This window comes from Rhinoderma darwinii, chromosome 2 (assembly GCF_050947455.1).
Source record: "Rhinoderma darwinii isolate aRhiDar2 chromosome 2, aRhiDar2.hap1, whole genome shotgun sequence".
NCBI lineage: Eukaryota > Metazoa > Chordata > Amphibia > Anura > Rhinodermatidae > Rhinoderma > Rhinoderma darwinii.
In genome coordinates, this window is record NC_134688.1 from 398,655,627 (window position 1) to 398,674,574 (window position 18,948).

General features: G+C 42.9%; 1 protein-coding gene across 2 annotated transcripts in view; it reads right to left on the reverse strand.

Moving 5' to 3' along the window:
• Positions 1-18,948, reverse strand: part of SH3KBP1 (SH3 domain containing kinase binding protein 1) — a 337,971-nt gene that overhangs the window by 263,303 nt on the left and 55,720 nt on the right. The window lies entirely within an intron of this gene.

Here is an 18,948-nt window from a genome sequence, read left to right on the forward strand (position 1 = left end):
TAAGATGAACTCATAGGCCTGCACTGTCATTTTTTTTAATATTATTATCCAAGTAACTATAAAGCTAGTTATTCAGTGGTACATCATTTTTGGGTCTTTTTTTTTTTGCAGTCCAAAGCTATATTCAAAATTATTCCTGACTTGAAGCCTGTGCAGAATTTGCTCTGCTCATTAGCATTGCAGGTATTCATTTATTCATTCAAGTGTGGTCTCCTCAACACTTCACAGTCAACTGATGAAGTGGGACTAGCTGTCCCACTACAGGAGCTCAGAATGTTAGGAATGTATCTTACAATAAGCTTGTTGACTGTTTCCTTTTACAGCCAGCAGAATTGTGAATGCAGATCTAGAGTATAATATGAGCTATAACTAGGGGCCAGTGCAAGATAATTTCTAAAATGTATTTACAATGTGATTTAACTTTCTATACACATCAATTGTGTGTATATATATATATATATTTATATATATATATACTGTAAAATGCTGTTCAAAGGTCGATGACTTATGTAATACATGCTACGACTACAATATAAGGAGTAGAGCTTAGATCTTGATATCATATTAGCTAGACTAGAACATTGCTAGACATATCAGATTAGAATATTAAAGGGGTCATCCCATCAGAGACATTTATGACATATCCACAGGATATGCCGTAAATGTCAGATAGACCTCTGGGACCCGCACCTATCTCTAGAACGGAGCCCCCTAAACCTTGTTCTAACTTTTTCTGCTCCCTCTGCCACTTCCTGACTATATGGTCGGGAGTTACGAAAACAGTGCAGCTCGCTGAGCTATGCTGTTTCCGTAACTCCCATAGTAGTGAATGGCAGTTACGGAAGCAGCATAGAAAGCGAGCTACGCTGTTTCCGTAACTAACATTCAGCTCTATGGGACTTACGGAAACAGAGTAGCTCAGCGAGCTACGCTGTTTTCGTAACTCGTGACAATATAGCCAGGAAAAGGCCGGGAGGCAGCAGGAGCCGAGAAAGGCAGAACGGGGTTTAGAGGGCCCCGTTCTGGAGATAGGTGCAGTTCCCAGTGGTGGGACCAACAGCTATCTGACATTTATGACATATCCTCTGGATATGTCATAAATGTCCCTCGTGGGAAAAACCCTTTAACTTTAAAATGATACCAGGCTGAAAGGTGAAATATTTCGGGGGCTGTACTTGTGTAAAGTCGGAGAGTAGGATGAAAAGGTTTACTTTCTGGTTTTGTATCTAAGTATAATTCAATTATTTTGTGTGTTTGTATGACAATTGCAGCAAAAGGGTTAAACCAAGCCATGCCCTATTTATTGGATGAAAATGTCATTGCATTTGTGGTGTGAATCCCAGCCTGGAGCATAATAAATTTAGATTGAGAATATAGGAGGGTGCAGGGGTTTAGGACCACCAATTATGTGATTTTCTAACATACCTATTATGAGAAGTCAGAGTCAGAAAATTAATTAGATGTACTGCCCCTTTAAGTTTTCCCCCTTCAAGGCTTTAAAATAAGAACTTAAGGGTCAAACATATGTTTAACATTACAGTCCTGGAGAAATGCTATAAACAAATAGCAAACTGCGAAGCAGCTCAAAGACTATTCTGAAGGTGTGAGAAACCATATCGTCGATACAAGTTGATGTGTACATTACATTTTGTCAATGCAAACATAAAACTGCTACAAACTTTTTAAAATATCATGCTTCATATGTTACAAGATATTTATATAATCATACAATGTAGGGGTCCAAATAAAATATCAGCCCAGGGCAGGGAGCATGGAAACTGTACGACAGCTGTTCTGAAAATGTACATCAATAAACCGGCTGTATATTCCATTGTGAAATAAGGAACTCATAAAGTTTAGAAATCTGCACACAAGTCGCCCGTACAGATAATAAACATTCGCTTTTACTTGGTTCATCAGCCAACAGAGCTAGAAGTGATATTGTGAAATTATAAAGTATAGCCGTGGATGCCAAACTTTACAGACTGAATGATCCCTTATTATAATAAGTGAATTCATAGCACGACTGCTCGGCAGAAGAAATTTACTATATAGCCATATTTATGTAAAAATGGATTGTAGGAGTTGTGAATGTTGCCGAATTTTTGCAAATATTGTACTGCACTTGTTAAAGAGGCTCTGTCACCAGATTTTGCAACCCCTATCTGCTATTGCAGCAGATAGGCGCTGCAATGTAGATTACAGTAACGTTTTTATTTTTTAAAAACGAGCATTTTTGGCCAAGTTATGACCATTTTTGTATTTATGCAAATGAGGCTTGCAAAAGTCCAAGTGGGTGTGTTTAAAAGTAAAAGTCCAAGTGGGCGTGTATTAGGTGCGTACATCGGGGCGTTTTTAATACTTTTACTAGCTGGGCGCTCTGATGAGAAGTATCATCCACTTCTCTTCAGAACGCCCAGCTTCTGGCAGTGCAGACACAGCGTGTTCTCGAGAGATCACGCTGTGACGTCACTCACAGGTCCTGCATCGTGTCAGACGAGCGAGGACACATCGGCACCAGAGGCTTCAGTTGATTCTGCAGCAGCATCGGCGTTAGCAGGTAAGTCGATGTAGCTACTTACCTGCAAACGCTGATGCTGCTGCAGAATCAACTGTAGCCTCTGGTGCCGGTGTCCTCGCTCGTCTGACACGATGCAGGACCTGTGAGTGACGTCACAGATCTGCACTGCCAGAAGCTGGGCGTTCTGAAGAGAAGTGGATGATACTTCTCATCAGAGCGCCCAGCTAGTAAAAGTAGTAAACACACCCCGATGTACGCACATAATACACGCCCAGTTGTACTTTTACTTTTAAACACGCCCAGTTGTACTTTTGCAAGCCTCATTTGCATAAATATAAAAATGGTCATAACTTGGCCAAAAATGCTCTTTTTAAAAATAAAAACGTTACTCTTATCTACATTGCAGCGCCTATCTGCTGCAATAGCAGATAGGGGTTGCAAAATCTGGTGACAGAGCCTCTTTAAAGGGTTTTACACTTTAGATAATGGCAATAGAAGAGATCCACATTACAGGTTGTCACTTTGCTAGGACCCTAGAGATAAGGGGAAACCGACAACAGGTGTTTAACCCATTAATGCACCATTACGTAATCAAGGGCCTCAGGTTTGTCAAGGCACCTTGACGTACTTTCATGTTAAAGAAATTGTAGAGGCACTGGTACTGTACCCACACAATCACAGGGGGGAGGGTAGTTGTAATACACAGCTATACTCCTGCCGCAACAGTTAAGCCGTTCAGTTCAGTGATCAAACCTGATTGCGGCTCTGTACAAGAGGGGATCTCCATTGTAGCTGTGATTACCAGTCCCGGTGACAAGATTGCCAGGGCTGGCGTCACTATGTAGACAGTCTGAGCACAAGTGAAGGTTGACAGGGCTGTACAAACTTGTTAGCTATGCCCTACCAGGTGCGCATACATATAAATATGTGTAGGCACAATTATATACTATAATAGTATAGTGTTATTAAAAAAAAATCAATATAAAAACAGATATATTTATACAGTAATATAAACCCCACATATATGGTATCTCCATAAACAGCACGGGCACAATTATATACTATAATAGTATAGCGATACTAAGAAATCAATGTAAAATTAAAGTCCCTTTAAGGGACCAAAAAAATAAAGTTTTGTAACATAAAATGAGAACAGTAAAAAAAAAAAAATAAGGGGCATCAAACGTATTTAAAAAATAAAATAAAATACATTTTCGTTTATAATACAGATATACAGTAATATGACCCCCACATATATAATATATCCCCATAACCATCACAACATACTATATGTTATGGAATCACCAGTTGAGCAATTCACAGGGAAGTTTATGGAATTGCTAGGCGAGTGATTCCCCAAAGGCTGCTTGAGACTGTCAGGAATGAGCGTGCAAATAAATTCGCAACCCCAAATTTGTTACAACTTTAATCAACAGAATCCAAGACTACTCTATCGTTTTTGCCAGAGCCCACCGCAAAGCAGGTTGGACTTTGCAGGATAGAACCCACGTTATTTTAACAGAGTTCGGTGTTGGATAAGAGGTGCAATACAGGCAATGCCAGAGCAGATAACAAGACAGCCCGAGGGTAAACAGAAAACCCAAATCACAAAGCTAGTGGATATCAGGAATGGCAGAGGTCAAAACCAGCCGGGAGCAGAAAGTCCAAATCGGTAAGCAAAGGGTAAATCCAGAGACAAGCCGAGGTCCAGTTCATAAAAAGTGCAAATAGTCAAAGGTATAGGGTATAGTAAGTAGCTTGATCAAACACATGCAAAGGAAAATCACAAGCAAAAGAGAAGGAACCAAACCAGATTTAAATACTCCATCTTTCAATCTGATAGGAAGAAAGACAGAGAAGTGGGATAGGCTCTGAAACTAAAACCAGAACCGCCCAGAAACTAGACTAGTAGTCATGGTAATCTTAAAGGGATGGACGTTTCCTAACACTATAAATGTACAAACTTACATTTATAAGTACATGTTGTGACGGAGTGGTATTTAAATAAATAAATAAATAAAATTAATACAAATTATATACTAACATATACGTACCCCAAAATGATAAGTGCAAAAAAGAAAACCCAATATTGATGCGTTAGTTGTGGAATGCTGAGATGAAAAATTATTTTTTTTTGTGTGGTCCTAAAGGTAAAAAATGGCTTGGTCGTTAAGGTGTTAATTTCCCGGCAGCAGCAGCACCACCACAGAGAAATACAGCATTACAAGGATCTCATTGAAATCACTGGGATATCCATGTAATCGGACATGTTGGGTCCTATAGGGAGAGACACTCTTCGTAGCCGCTCTCTGCTTTGGCTAGGAGGGTCCTAAACAAGGTACCTCCCTCTATTAACTAAGAATGCCTTAATAGGGTATCTGAAAGTGGGTCTAGTAGCCATAGACATCCATGACCTGGGGCACTGACATACAGTGCTGTGAAAAAGTATTTGCCTTCTACTTGTTTTCTTTTCTTTTTCCTAATTTGTCACACATATTTTTCAGATCATCCAAATAATTTTAATATAAGAGAAAGACAATACGAGTAAACAAAAAATGCAGCTTTTAAATGATCATTCCATTTATTAAAGATAAAGATTTTTTCAAAACCTAAATCACCCACGTGAAAAAGTAATTGCCCCCTTAAACCTAATAACTGGTTGTGCCACCCTTGGCAGTAACAACTGTAATCAAATGTTTGCGATAACCTGCGATAAGTCTTTTACATCGCTGTAAGGGAATTTTGGCCTACTTAAGGGCCCATGCACACGACTGTGCTCGTAATCACAGTCCAAGAGTATGGGCACGTCCGGCTGCTGACGGCCACAGACAGCCACCCGCATTTGGTTTCAACTGTGTTTTTATTGAAAATTTTTCAAAATATACATATAGCTTAAAGCAGCATGGAGGACCATGCAATTCACATGGTAAAACAGTAACTTTCAATAGACAAACAAGACATCAGGGAAAAGACACAGGGGGTTAAGGGGGTGAGGGGGGGATAGTCGGAGATCCACCTACAACCTAATCTAGAGATCCCTGTATCCAATACTTGTCCCACGGGTCCCACACCACTTTGAACCTGTCCAGTTCATTGTCAATAGAGGCCGTCATATGTTCCATTGTACGTATTTCCCTAATTCTAGTTACTAAGTCGATGTGAGAGGGAGGGGTTGTCTGTCTCCATTTCCAAGCTATCAACGTCTTAGCGGCAGTGAGAAAGTGTCGAAAAAGTCGAGCTGGTGATTTCCCCAAAGACCTAGGGGGAACATTCAGGAGGTAATGAAGAGGATCTAAGGGAATATCCTGCTGCAACACCGCCAATGCCAGGTTCTTAACTTCCAACCAATACTGTTGTACCAGTGAATAGCTCCAGAAAATATGGAACAGATCCCCTCTCTGACTTCTACAACGCCAGCAATCCGACGGAATACCCGGATTGAAGCTATGCAGAAAGGCAGGGGTATGGTACCAAAACATAAGGATTTTATATTGGTTTTCCTTATATGCAGTGCAGATGGAGGTTTTAGCTGCTTGCGACCAGATAATCTGCCACAATGAGAGAGGGATGGATTTATTCAGTAAGGCCTCCCACTTCAACATGTATCTATGCCCAGGCGGAGGGGAATCCTCCGGGGATAGCAATATTGCATAAATGGCTGAAATAAGCCCCCTAGTGGTGGTAGCATACCGACATAACCTTTCGAAGCTTGTAGGTGCAGTGACCCTCGTGGATCTGAAAGTTTGCTGCATGTAATGTCTGATCTGAAGATAGTGAAAAAATGCAGAGGAGGGAACATTATGATGTCTTTGAAAGTATGAAAACGGGTGAAGCTCTTGCGTGTGGGGATCAACCATATCAGCCAGGTGAAATACCTCAATTCCCGTCCACAATCGGACTATTCGGGGGGTAGTGCCCCCCCGGAATAGTGGGAGTGTAGAGTATCGAGGTCAAGGGCGGGCAACCCGACGCCAAATGAAAGCGGTTTTTACAGGTTTCCCACACCTCCCTTTGAAATCTCATGGGACCCAATAAAGATGCAGTCGGCATTACCAGTGGGTCGCCCCATAACAGGGAGTTTGGGTGAACCGGGGCCATCCATAGCTTCTCTATTTCGGTCCATTTATTGTACGCCCTTAAAGACACCCAACTGGGTATGCGACGGAGGTGTGCCGCCCAGTAGTACTTCAGCACATCAGGGACCGATAGCCCACCCGCAGATCGACCCGATAATAAAACTGATTTCGGAATTCGATGTCTGCCGGAGTGCCATATGAACCTGAGGATAGAAGACTGCATGGCCCGCAATTCCTTCATAGGTACTACTACCGGCAAAGTCTCAAAATAGTACAGTAATTTAGGGAGCAAGGTCATTTTGACCGCTGCTATGCGCCCAAAAAATGACATGGGAAGAGGATCCCACCTGGCCAACAGCTGACGTAGTTCTACAAACAAAGAGGGGAAATTAGCCTTGTAAACCGACGTATAGGAGGGGGTGAGTTGAACTCCTAAGTAGGTCAAGGAGGTTTCCTTCCAGTTGTAGGTGTAGTTATGTTTGGGGAGCAGGAGCTACTGGTGTGGGACATTAAGAGGGAGCACTTCTGTTTTAGATGTATTCGTTTTATACCCTGACAGCCTCCCATACCTACGAAGAACTGTAGTAAGGTTAGGAAGGGAGGTATGAGGTTTAGTGATAGTCAAGAGGACGTCATCTGAAAACAGGGAAACCTTGAACTCTTTATCTTGTATCTGGACCCCCGCTATATCGCTGGATTTCCGTATTTGAGCTGCTAAGGGTTCGATGCATAGCACAAATAAAAGTGGGGATAGGGGACACCCCTGACGTGTACCATTCCAGATTTGAAACGGAGGGGAGGTGGAGTGTGGGAGTTTAATTGCCGCTGTCGGTTTGGAGTAGAGACCACGCAGCGCTGTCAAATAAGGGCCCGAAATCCCAAATGAATTTAGAGTTTCGAACATAAATGGCCATCCCAAGCGGTCAAACGCCTTCTCTGCATCTAGACTAAGAAGGATCGCCGATTCCTTTTGCTTTTGGAGGGCATCAATGAGATCAAGGGTCCTTCGTGTGTTGTCTCCTCCTTGCCTAAGAGGCACAAAGCCCACTTGGTCTTTGTGAATCAAAGAAGGGAGCCAAACATTGAGTCTATTAGCTAAAAGACGGGTGAAAATTTTTAGATCCGAATTCAGAAGAGCTATGGGTCTGTAATTGGAGCACTCTGCGTGGTCTTTACCCGGTTTAGGGATCAGCGTGATGTGAGAATGCAGAAATGTTTGAGGGATGGGAGAACCCTGTAGGAATTCATTAAATAACGAAGCCATCCGTGGAACCAAGATCTCCGCAAAGGTCTTATAGTACCCATATGTAAAGCCATCTGGTCCAGGGGCCTTACCACTAGGGAGGTCCTTCAATATATCAAACAATTCCTCCGCAGAGATCGGGGCATTCAGGGATGAAAGCTCCTCATCTTTCAGTCTAGGGAGAGCACAGGAAGAGAGATAGGCTTGCAGCGTTTCCCTCCGACGAGCCACCCGCATTTGAGGGCCGTGCTCCCATATAAAGTATGGGAGCACGGTTCGTAAGAAGCAAACAATAGGACATGTCCTATCTTTTGCGGAGCCTTTCTACGGCACGGACACCTTCCCGTAAATATACGGGAAGGTGTCCGTTGGCCATAGAAACTTCTACACATTGTCCGGAGATATGGACGAAATCTACGGTCGCGTGCATGGGGCCTTAAGTTGTAGAATTGTTTTAATTCGGCTACATTAGAGAGTTTTGTTGTTTTTTTTTAGCAAAAACTGCCCATTTAAATTCTTGCCACAGCATCTCAATGGGATTTGGCCGCTTCCAAATCTAGCGAGATCCGCACCTCAACCATAACGTCTGAATACACCTTTTAATACTGGGGTCGCAATAGAGCAAAAGTTAAATTAACAGGCAAATCCCTTACGCTGCAACCTCCACAGTGCAGATGACGTCTGCTCTCCATATGACAGATCAATAAAGAGTGTGCTTGGACAAAAGAAGAATCTGTACGATCACATGAGATCATCCGTGCAGTGTGCTGGTGCAGATTCATAAATCACCCTTATTGATATTTTCATATACAATTTCTACAAATTTTCTCTCCTTAAATGCACTGTCAACTTCAAAGCCAGCATATGCAAAATGTCGCAAACCAAGAAGCAGGACCCATATGAAATGCTGCAGCCATACAGCTGCTCAGGAAGTTATTTTTCTGTCTGGCAACGAACCCAGATTCAATAACTAGCTCCAGACATTCAGATTTGGTCTCTGCTGTGACTGCCAAATCCCGTATATCTGCTAAACTACTGAAAATCCAGCTTCTCTTTAAATAAATAACAAATAATCCAGTCCAATTTTACAGGATCATAATATACAAGCATTTTCATTATATATACAATAAAGCAAAATGTAATAAAACATTTTTTTATCTAGATAATTCTATATCAAATTCATGGCATGTTTTTCCTACACAGGGCTCATGCAGACAGCAATGGCGTGTGCACAAAATATATATGGCGGCACATGGAGTCCTTACATGTTCGTATAATGTGACCCAAAGGTAATCTGTGTGCCATTCTACGATGCATCATTGAAGAACATCATTCTCACCTAAAACTTCTAAGATAGAATATCTTTGTGATACAGTATGCACTCAAATTTTTATTTTATTTATTTACATTTTTTCACAAATTCATACAGAACCCATGAGAGAAAGCTGTGCATAGAGAGAAAGCTGTCAATCATAGGTAGCTAGCAGTTCCTCATGAATTCGCCATACTCAAAGAGAGCAGCATAAAGTCACTGACAGGTTCCCTTTAAATCTTTGTTCAATGTGAGCTTATGAGTCCAGTGGGCGGTCCCACGCTGTGATTGACAGCTAGCATTTTATGCTTGCTCACACAGGAACGGCTGTCAATCATTGAGTCACTCTGCCCACTGGACTCAAAAGCTCAGAGTGAGCAGGAATTGAAATGAATAAAAGTCATATTTAATCTTTTCCCACAAAACTATCAATCTGCTCAGCCACTCCTGCTCTAACAAGCTGTGCGTAGATCGGACTGAATGTTCAATGCCCAAAAATTTCACAGCAGAGATATGAATGTTAAATAATTTTGGGCCAAGAAACATAATACAAAGTTTTAATAAATAACTTCCATAGGCTTTCGACTGCAGCTAAAATTCATGAATAAACCCTTCTTTTTTTAGATTTATACCTATTGTTTTTGTTAAATCCACAAAGTAATTTAGTCATTTATAGAATTTGAGTGTGGTTTGTAAATCACTGCAATTCCCATAAATAGTAACATTTTGTTAGCAGTAAACTGCTCAGATAAATAAGGGGCAATAAAGATGCTCTCCTGTAGATAATACTATCAATGAGATCCAATTGCACTGACACTAGGAAACAATTTGGCAGTTCTTCTGTTTTATGTGAATAAGGCCCTATTCACACGGCGGAATTATCACCCTAATTCCGACATGCAAACACTCGAAAAGGCCTCCCATTGCTTTCAATGGGAAACCACCCTGTTGTTTAGACATGTCACTTCCTGATGCGGTTCCTGAACCGTGTCGGGTAACTACAGACAGATTCGCCCAATTGAATAAGGCTAATCTGGGTGCAGAAATGCATCAGATTACTGCCATGGTTTCTCTGCCAACTCCATATCAGATTTTTTCACATGAAAAATTTGCTGCGTGAACAAAGCCTAAAGCTTATTTTTTTCCCTTGCGGTTACCAGTTTTCAGCTTGGGGATGTGGTTTAATTTGGCAAAGGATGCAATAAATCTAAAAAGAATGTGCAAGATTTTCTGCACCAAAAAGCTGTCATCCAGCCTATGCTAGTTCACACCAAGCATACACTGTAGATGGTTTATGCAATAAGCACAATTCATTTAGTGCATTTTTTTTTTTACAGCAATGTAATATTTAGATAATATGATCAAAATTCCCACAAATCTATACTACAGTTTTAGAAATCTGGTGAACTTTATGACATTTTTGCATATTATAGAATGTTTCATAACTTTACATTTAATTATACTATGACTTAGGCCCTGCTCACATCTGCGTCGGACCATTCCGTTGCAACAAGGACATCACTGGCGGCTGACGGAACCCATTGACTTTAATGGGTTCCGTCAACTTTCCGTTGGAGTGTCTGTGGCTTTACCAGAAACAATAGCGCAGCTTGCTAACTGAGCCTCCAATACAGATATGAACAGGCCCTTAGATACATATGAATTGGAGGAACCTTTGGCAATTCCATCAGATTTGATGGCAAGAATAGAGCTGCATGCAGTCCGTTATGAGTCAATGGGGTCTTTAATGTGCTATTTAGATCCGTCGTAGCTTATGCGGTAGTTAAATTAAACTGAAAATCCTTGTAATATGTAATAATTGTAAAACATTGAAGAGCGACTGATTAAAATGGTTGAAAACAATGACACTGTATATTTGCTGTATTCCTATTCTGCATCAGCGGCACAAGTACAAGATGTTGCGATAAGTATGTAAGTATGAATATTCACTATTGTGCCACATGCAATCAGCTATTGAGGGCAGGATATCCTGTGGCTTGCAGCTAGTACATTCAGCATTCATCTAATGCATCTAACATACAATCACACACACAAAGTGGGTAAGGAATATTGGAGATAATAATATGAGGAAGTAAAGAAGAAATGTAGCCAAAAATGTTATATACAAGTTACGCCCCTAACCCATTTGACATATATCTAGTTCCCAAGGGAAACTCATACCTGATGCTACTGATAACAGCTGTTTATTTAGGGTCCACTCCCTGTTAAAACAGACTGTACAGTGTCTTAAATGAGCATCTTATCCTGCTGCACCCACTAAATCGCAGCAATTGCAACACAGCGACCAGGTACAACGTGATACAACCTCATAAGACCAATAACGTTTGAAGCTGCACTTTTTGTATTGTAATGTTGTATTGAGGAGAATTTTTTTTAAATTAACATAATCATTCTATTGGATTTTGCCCCATTCTTGACCCCCAAAAAAAGCCACGGCGAAAATATGTTGGGGGCACTTCCCTCTCCCTGGTCGGTATATGTTTGTTGTATGCTGTCTCCATGCTTTAGAACATAGGATTATGGATTACTGCTAAATTAGGGACTTATTACACGGCCCGATATTGGCCATGTAAACGAGCGCCGATCAATGAGACAGCTCGACGATCGGCACTCGTTTGCTTCTTTCACAAAGAGCAATGCTAGGTTATGTAGGGAGTTGGATCGTTAATACGATTGCTCTTTCCCATTCATTTCCATCATGTTGGCAGCACATCTCAATGTTTACACAGGGAGATGTGCTGCTGACAACGATAATATTTAATGCTTCATAAACAATACAATCAGCCAATGAACAAGTTTTTGCGCGTTCATCGGCTGACCGTTGCCCTTTTTACACAGGGCAATGATCGGGAACAAGCATTTATATGAACGATCTTTAGCCTGATAATTGCCCTGTGTAAAAGGGCCTATAGGCTCTGATTATTGCTGGACATAACTCATCTGGTGTGCTGAATTTATGTGCTTTTAGTCGGGGTCAGCTCCAGGTTCATGAGGGTGCTTGGGCGACACAGATTTAGTGAGCCCCTTTGCGGGGGAACTCACGGAAGCAGTTAAATGGCATAAAACGGCAGCTTGTGCCCCATATAGAAGTTAGGCCCTGTTAATGCCCCCATATAGAAGTTAGGCCCCCAGTTTGTGTCCCATATATTTAGTGCCCTCTGTAGATAGTGCCACGGTGCCCCCTGTAGGTAGTGCCACAGCCCCCCTCGTAGGTAGTGCCACACAGCTCGCCTCATAGATAGTGCCACACAGCCCCCCTCATAGATAGTGCCACACAGCCCGCCTCATAGGTACTGCCACACAGCCCTCCTCGTAGGTACTGCCATACAGCCCCCCTCCCACAAAGCCCCCCTCCCAGGTAGTGCCATACGTCAGCACCCGGCGGCCCCCCAAGAGTAGTGGGCCCCAGCACTTGTCTGGGTTTGCCGGGTGGTGATGCCAGCCCTGCTTTTAGTGTACTATTGCTTTTCTACTGGGGATTCACCCATTATTGTTAGTAATGTATTTGTGTATATTTGATGTACTTTATAATAGGATAACTTATCATTCCAGGTGTTTTATATACATGTGTTTTATATACATTTCATGCCCTTTAATATAGGATAACACAGCGGTCCAGGTGTATATTGCATATTAAACCAATGTGACATAAACTGGGAAGGGTAAGACTGTTCAGGGGTTCCTTCAGAGCTTCCCGTCGACTGCGCTATTGATTCCATCAAAACAATGGAACCCTTTCACAACGGTGACAAACGGAAACTATTAGCAAAGTTCTTGTCACAATTGAGATCAATGGTGATACAAGCGGAAGCTAAGGTGTCCCTCCGATGGAACCCCTCAATGGAAAGCAACGCTGATGTGAACAGGCCCTAAGATAGGTGCATGTGTCTTGCTGCTCTTTATGTGCTGAAATGTGTTACTTTTTCATATATAAATATATGTGCTGTATTTGTTTTCATACAGGCAGGCACGTTCTTTTCTCATTCTCTGTCTATTCAAATGTAATAAATAGTTTTCTATATGAGCACAAACGGTTTATATAGATCAACATATCAATGTACTGAAGGTATACCACATATAGCCATACAGTAGTCCTTAGCAAAAGGCGTAGTTGTGACCCCCCAACAGTAATCACAGCAATGTCCGTTCTCTGATCCAAGTTGTACAGCAGTGTCCCCCCTTCTCCCTTCCGTTAGGGTGCTCTTACACAGGCCAATTATCTGGCAAAGAAGCGTCCACAAAATAAACAGGGCGAGGATCATCCGATGAACGAGAAAAAACGCTTGATCATCGGAATGTATTGTTTAAATGCCTTAAGGCCCTTTTACACTTGCCAATTATCGGGCAAACAAGGGTTCATAGAACGCTCGTTGCCGATAATAGCCCTGTGTAAACAGGGCAGCGATCAGCAGATGAATGAGCAAAGGCTCGTTCATCTGCTGATCGTATCATGTTAAAAAAATAAAATATTATCGATGTCCGTAGCACATCTCCCTGTAAACAGCTATCGTAGTAACGAGCGCGCGTCCACATACTAGCTTCTTGTGAAAGGAGCAAACGAGTGCTGATTAACGAGCTGTCTCGTTGATCAGCATTCGTTTACATGGCCTACGTCAGGCTGTGTAAAAGTAGCCTTAGTCACAGCATAGTTAATGTAGTGTCCCCTCAACAATAATCAAAACATTGTCCCTATGTCCAAACAGTAGTGCTCCCCTCTTTTCCACCTATATTAACAGCAATGTATTCTCCTTTCCACAGTAGTCACAGCAGTGCCTCCTGTCACAGTCACAGGGTGTGTGGACCCGCTAGGCCGCTCCGCCGTAGCTGAGAGGCAGCTGATTAGGTCTCAGTCTATATAAAAGTCTATAGCAGTTCCTAACACTCGGGTACCTGAACTAGTCCAGACAGTGGCTGTGGCTTCAGCACGGATGGAGGTCGTTGCAGCAGGTTGCGCCTGACGTAGCGGGCAGTACAAGACGTGGCAGAAGACACTGGACATGGCAGAAGACACTGGACGTGGCAGAAGACACTGGACGTGGCAAACAACAGCAGGTGCAGTAGGAAACGACTCCAACACTAGTAGGCACAGGAACAAGAACACAGCATGGGATACAGGAACAGGTAACAGGGCACGGGTAACAACTGGAACGGTAAACACTAAGGGACCATTTGCAAGACAGACTTGGGATAAACTAAAAACGCTCAGTCAAGGATTAGAAGGGCTGAGGCCTTCTTATAGACCAGGAAATCATGTGGGTTGATGATGATGATGATTATTTTCATGTGCGTGTGCTGGCCCTTTAAGAGCGGGCATGAGTGTGCGCACTCACCCTACGGGACACAGCGGACCGGAGCGGAAGTGAGCGCTGGCGTCTCCTAGGAAGGAGATGGGGACAAGCGCTCACGGATCCATGGCTGCGGGCGTCGGGAGGTGAGTAAACCCGACGGCCCACGGCCATGGACGCTACAGTATCCCCCCTCTTACGCCCCCTCTTCTTGGGGCCAGAGCGAGAGAGGAATTTCTTAATGAGAGCAGGAGCACTGAGGTTCTCTTCCGGCTCCCAGGACCTCACCTCTGGACCAAACCCTCTGCAGTCCACCAAATAGAAAGTCCTTCCTCCTACCCTTTTGCAGTCCAGAATCTCCCTCACCTCAAACACATCAGAAGAACCGATGGGAGCAACTGTGGAACTAGAAGTCTTGCTGTAGTGGTTCAGGACCACTGGTTTCAGGAGGGACACATGAAAGGAGTTGGGGATTCTGAGGGTAGGAGGCAGCCGCAGCTTATAGGAGACAGGGTTTATCTGTTGCAGAATCTCGAAAGGACCAAGGAACCTGGGAGCAAACTTGTATGAAGGCACCTTCAATCGAATGTTCCGAGAGGACAGCCAGACTTTGGTACCCGGAAGATACGGAGGCGGCTCTCTTCTCTTTGTATCCGCTTTTCGCTTCATGCGATCGACTGCCATCAAAATAGAGGACCGGGTCTGTTGCCAGATTTGCAGAAAGTCCCCAAATGCAGAGTCAGAAGTGGGTACCTGAGATGTAGTCGACACAGGAAGAGGGACTCTAGGATGTTGACAGTACACAATGTAAAACGGAGTGGAAGTGGTGGACTCACTTGTGAGGTTGTTGTACGAGAACTCGGCCCATAAAAGAAGCTGTACCCAGTTATCGTGCTGTAAAGAGATGAAGTGGCGGAGATAATTCTCCATGATCTGGTTGATCCTCTCTACTTGCCCATTGGACTGGGGGTGATAAGCTGAGGAAAAGTCCAATCTCACATCCAGGAGTTTGCAGGGGGCTCTCCAGAACTTAGAAGTAATCTGAACCCCCCGGTCGGACACAATGTGAAGGGGCAAGCCATGCAAGCGAAAGATGTGCTGAATGAAGATAATCGCCAGTCGGGGAGCAGAAGATAGGCCGTTCAGCGGGATAAAATGTGCCAACTTCGAGAACCAGTCCACCACCACCCAGACAGTGTTGCATCCTGCTGAGGGAGGAAGGTCTGTGACAAAGTCCATCGCAATGTGCTGCCAGGGGGCATTGGGTACAGGCAGAGAATGAAGCAGGCCAGCAGGCTTGGAGTGAGTCACTTTGTTAGAGGCACACACCGTGCAAGAAGAGACAAAGTCCAGAACATCTTTAGGTAGCGTGGGCCACCAGAAGTGACGAGCAATCAGGTCTCGGGTTTTACGAACACCAGTGTGCCCAGCCAGTTTAGAACTGTGTCCTCAGCGGAGAATTCTTCTTCTGTCTGCCAACCGAACAAAAGTCCTCCCTGGAGGGCTGCCCCTTCTCTCTTTCCAGCAATGATAGAGAGAAGGGGCTGCCGATTAGTGCAGAGAAAACGGGTCCGTAAATACGGGTGGAATACTGGTGACACCGGACCCGTATTTACGTGTGACAAAGGATCCGTATTTCCGCCAGTATTTACGGGAGGAAAAAAATACGTTTGTGTGCATGGGGCCTAACTGGATACATTTTTACTGATGTCTTTGGAAGAAAAACTTAGGTCCATATCAGATTACTTTAAAAAGCATAATAATTATGAGCTAATAAAACCTAGCAAGTACTGTTACATGCAAACGGACAAAACATGTCCACTCCTGATTTCACTAGAAAATTGTAAATGAAGGAGAGCAATACATGTCACATACTGCTAAGAGGCTTACAATTATCAGTAACACTGACATCAAATAAATCCAAATTATTCCTACTCAATGACGAATCTGTCCTCAAAGTAATGCTTCTTTCCAATGGCAAAAGATGAAAGAGTAAAATGTTACCATGTGATAGTTTACAGGACCTACAGCAAAAAGGATTTGGATGAAGATTCGGTGATGAGTAATACTTAAAACCCTTATTACTTGATCGTGTATTTGTTTATTCTTATGGGACAATTAGTCATTAAGCTGAAATGTTCTCGTCCTCATGCTTCCTACGTTTCCTTTATTAAGGGATGTCTACGCAGCAGAAAAGCGGAAGTGCAGATGTGGCCGTCAGTATAACATACTGTATAAGGAACTACCTACTCTTCACAAAGTGTCTTTACACTTGTGGGACATACAAACTGAAAAAGCTCCCGGCGCATACACCAAATATATCACTATGGCCCCATTTACCTGACAGATGGCAAAAGAATGTCCTTTTGATATCTGCGGTATACCTTTTTTTTCGGCATACCTTTTATTTTTTTTAACAGTATAGGAAAGCATAGCCTGCTGCGTAGCGTTTGCTATCATGGGAGCCTATGGGCGATGTATGCCGCTGTATGTCTATACAGTGGCAAAGTGGAATACGTCTGAGACTTCTGGAGGTTACTTCGAGAAATAATCCCGACATATCCCTTCGCAAACGTTATGTGAACAGAGCCTTACTTACTGTACTATTTATTTTCTTCAGTCTTCCATCTCTTGGCCTTTTTAATCTCTGCTTTATTAGGACAGAATTATGACTATTGATCTTAGCTTTGCTACAGTTCTCAAGTTCCGTCATTTATGATAACGTCTAAGGCCGTGGTTGTTAAACCTTACATGTCTCTTACTGCCCCATGCTATACCTTGCTCTGCAGGTTTTCCAGATTTGCAACTGTATATAAGAACAAGCCCATTGTCTGCCTACGGCCAGCATGTACCACAACTTCAGCGGAAAGTCAGTACATTAAGGCCCTGTTCACACAGAGTTTTTGACGCGGAAACCGCATCAGAAAACGCGCCAAAAAACGGCCGAAAATGTCTCCCATTCATTTGAATGGGAGGCGGATGAGTTTTTTTACCACGAGCGGTAAAAAACGCTTGCGGTAAAAAGAAGCGACATGCCCTATCTTCGGGCGTTTACGCCTCTGACCTCCCATTGACATTGACATCAATGGGAGGCAGAGAAAGCGTATTTCGCTGCGTTTTTGCCCGTGGCACTCAATGGGTGCGAGCGAAAAATGCGGCAAACCGCGTGCAGGTAGATGAAAATCTTCCTCAAAATTCCAAACGAAATTTTGAGGCAGAATTTTCCTCCTGCAAAAAAAACTCAGTGTGAACAGGGCCTAAGAGCTTATTACCACAACAAGGACAAAATGGATATAAACTACAAGCAACTAAAGGACCAGAGAGAGAAAAAGAATGTTGTTAGGTAACATAAACCGAAAGAAAATTGTTCCTCTACTTTAGGTGTAGCTCTAATTTAATTCACAGTATAATGTTCAGTAATTTTGCAAACATTTTGTTTTCCCCAATAGTAAGTTATGGCATATAGATAGGATATGGATTAGCTTATGTTTGGTAGGAGTCAGACCTCTGTGACCCACGCAGATTCCTAGAAACTCAAGAGGTTTACGCTAATGAGGTTATGTTCCAGTACTGCAATGACACAGTGGTGCTGTGCAGAGAAAACAAATAAGGCCCTGTTCACATTACGTTTTTTGTTTACATTTAAAGTGTACTGCTGGAAAGCACTGGACGTCTGGTCATATTATATGTCAGTATACCACAAAAATACGGGTATGGAATAGCGTAGTAGATACGCTATCCCATCCCGTGGATTCCAGAGTATGCGTTTTTTAAACATGGTAGATAGCCTTTGGGTGACAGATGCCACTGTATGGCATCAATCACAGGCATCTGTTAAACATATACGTCATGAACTTTTCAATAGCTTTTCATGACAAATCTATTAAACAAATGCCATTATATTCTATGGGTGACAGAGGCGTTAAATGGATGTCTAATAGTGGCGTCCATCACCCATAGCCTATAATGTATGCGTTTAACGGATACGCCATGAAAAGGGTCATGAGAGTTCATGACGTATCTGTTAAACGGATACCATTATAGCCTATGAGTGATGGATGCAACTGTTAGGGTATGTGCACACACACTAATTACGTCCGTAATTGACGGACGTATTTCGGCCGCAAGTAGTGGACCGAACACAGTGCAGGGAGCCGGGCTCCTAGCATCATACTTATGTACGATGCTAGGAGTCCCTGCCTCTCCGTGGAACTTCTGTCCCGTACTGAAAACATGATTACAGTACGGGACAGTTGTCCTGCAGAGAGGCAGGGACTCCTAGCATCGTATATAACTATGATGCTAGGAGCCCGGCTCCCTGCACTGTGTTCGGTCCGGTACTTGCGGCCGAAATACGTCCGTCAATTACGGACGTAATTAGTGTGTGTGCACATACCCTTAGACATTCGTCACTGCCTACATTTAACATATACACTACCGTTCAAAAGTTTGCGGTCACCCAGACAATTTTGTGTTTTCCATGAAAACTC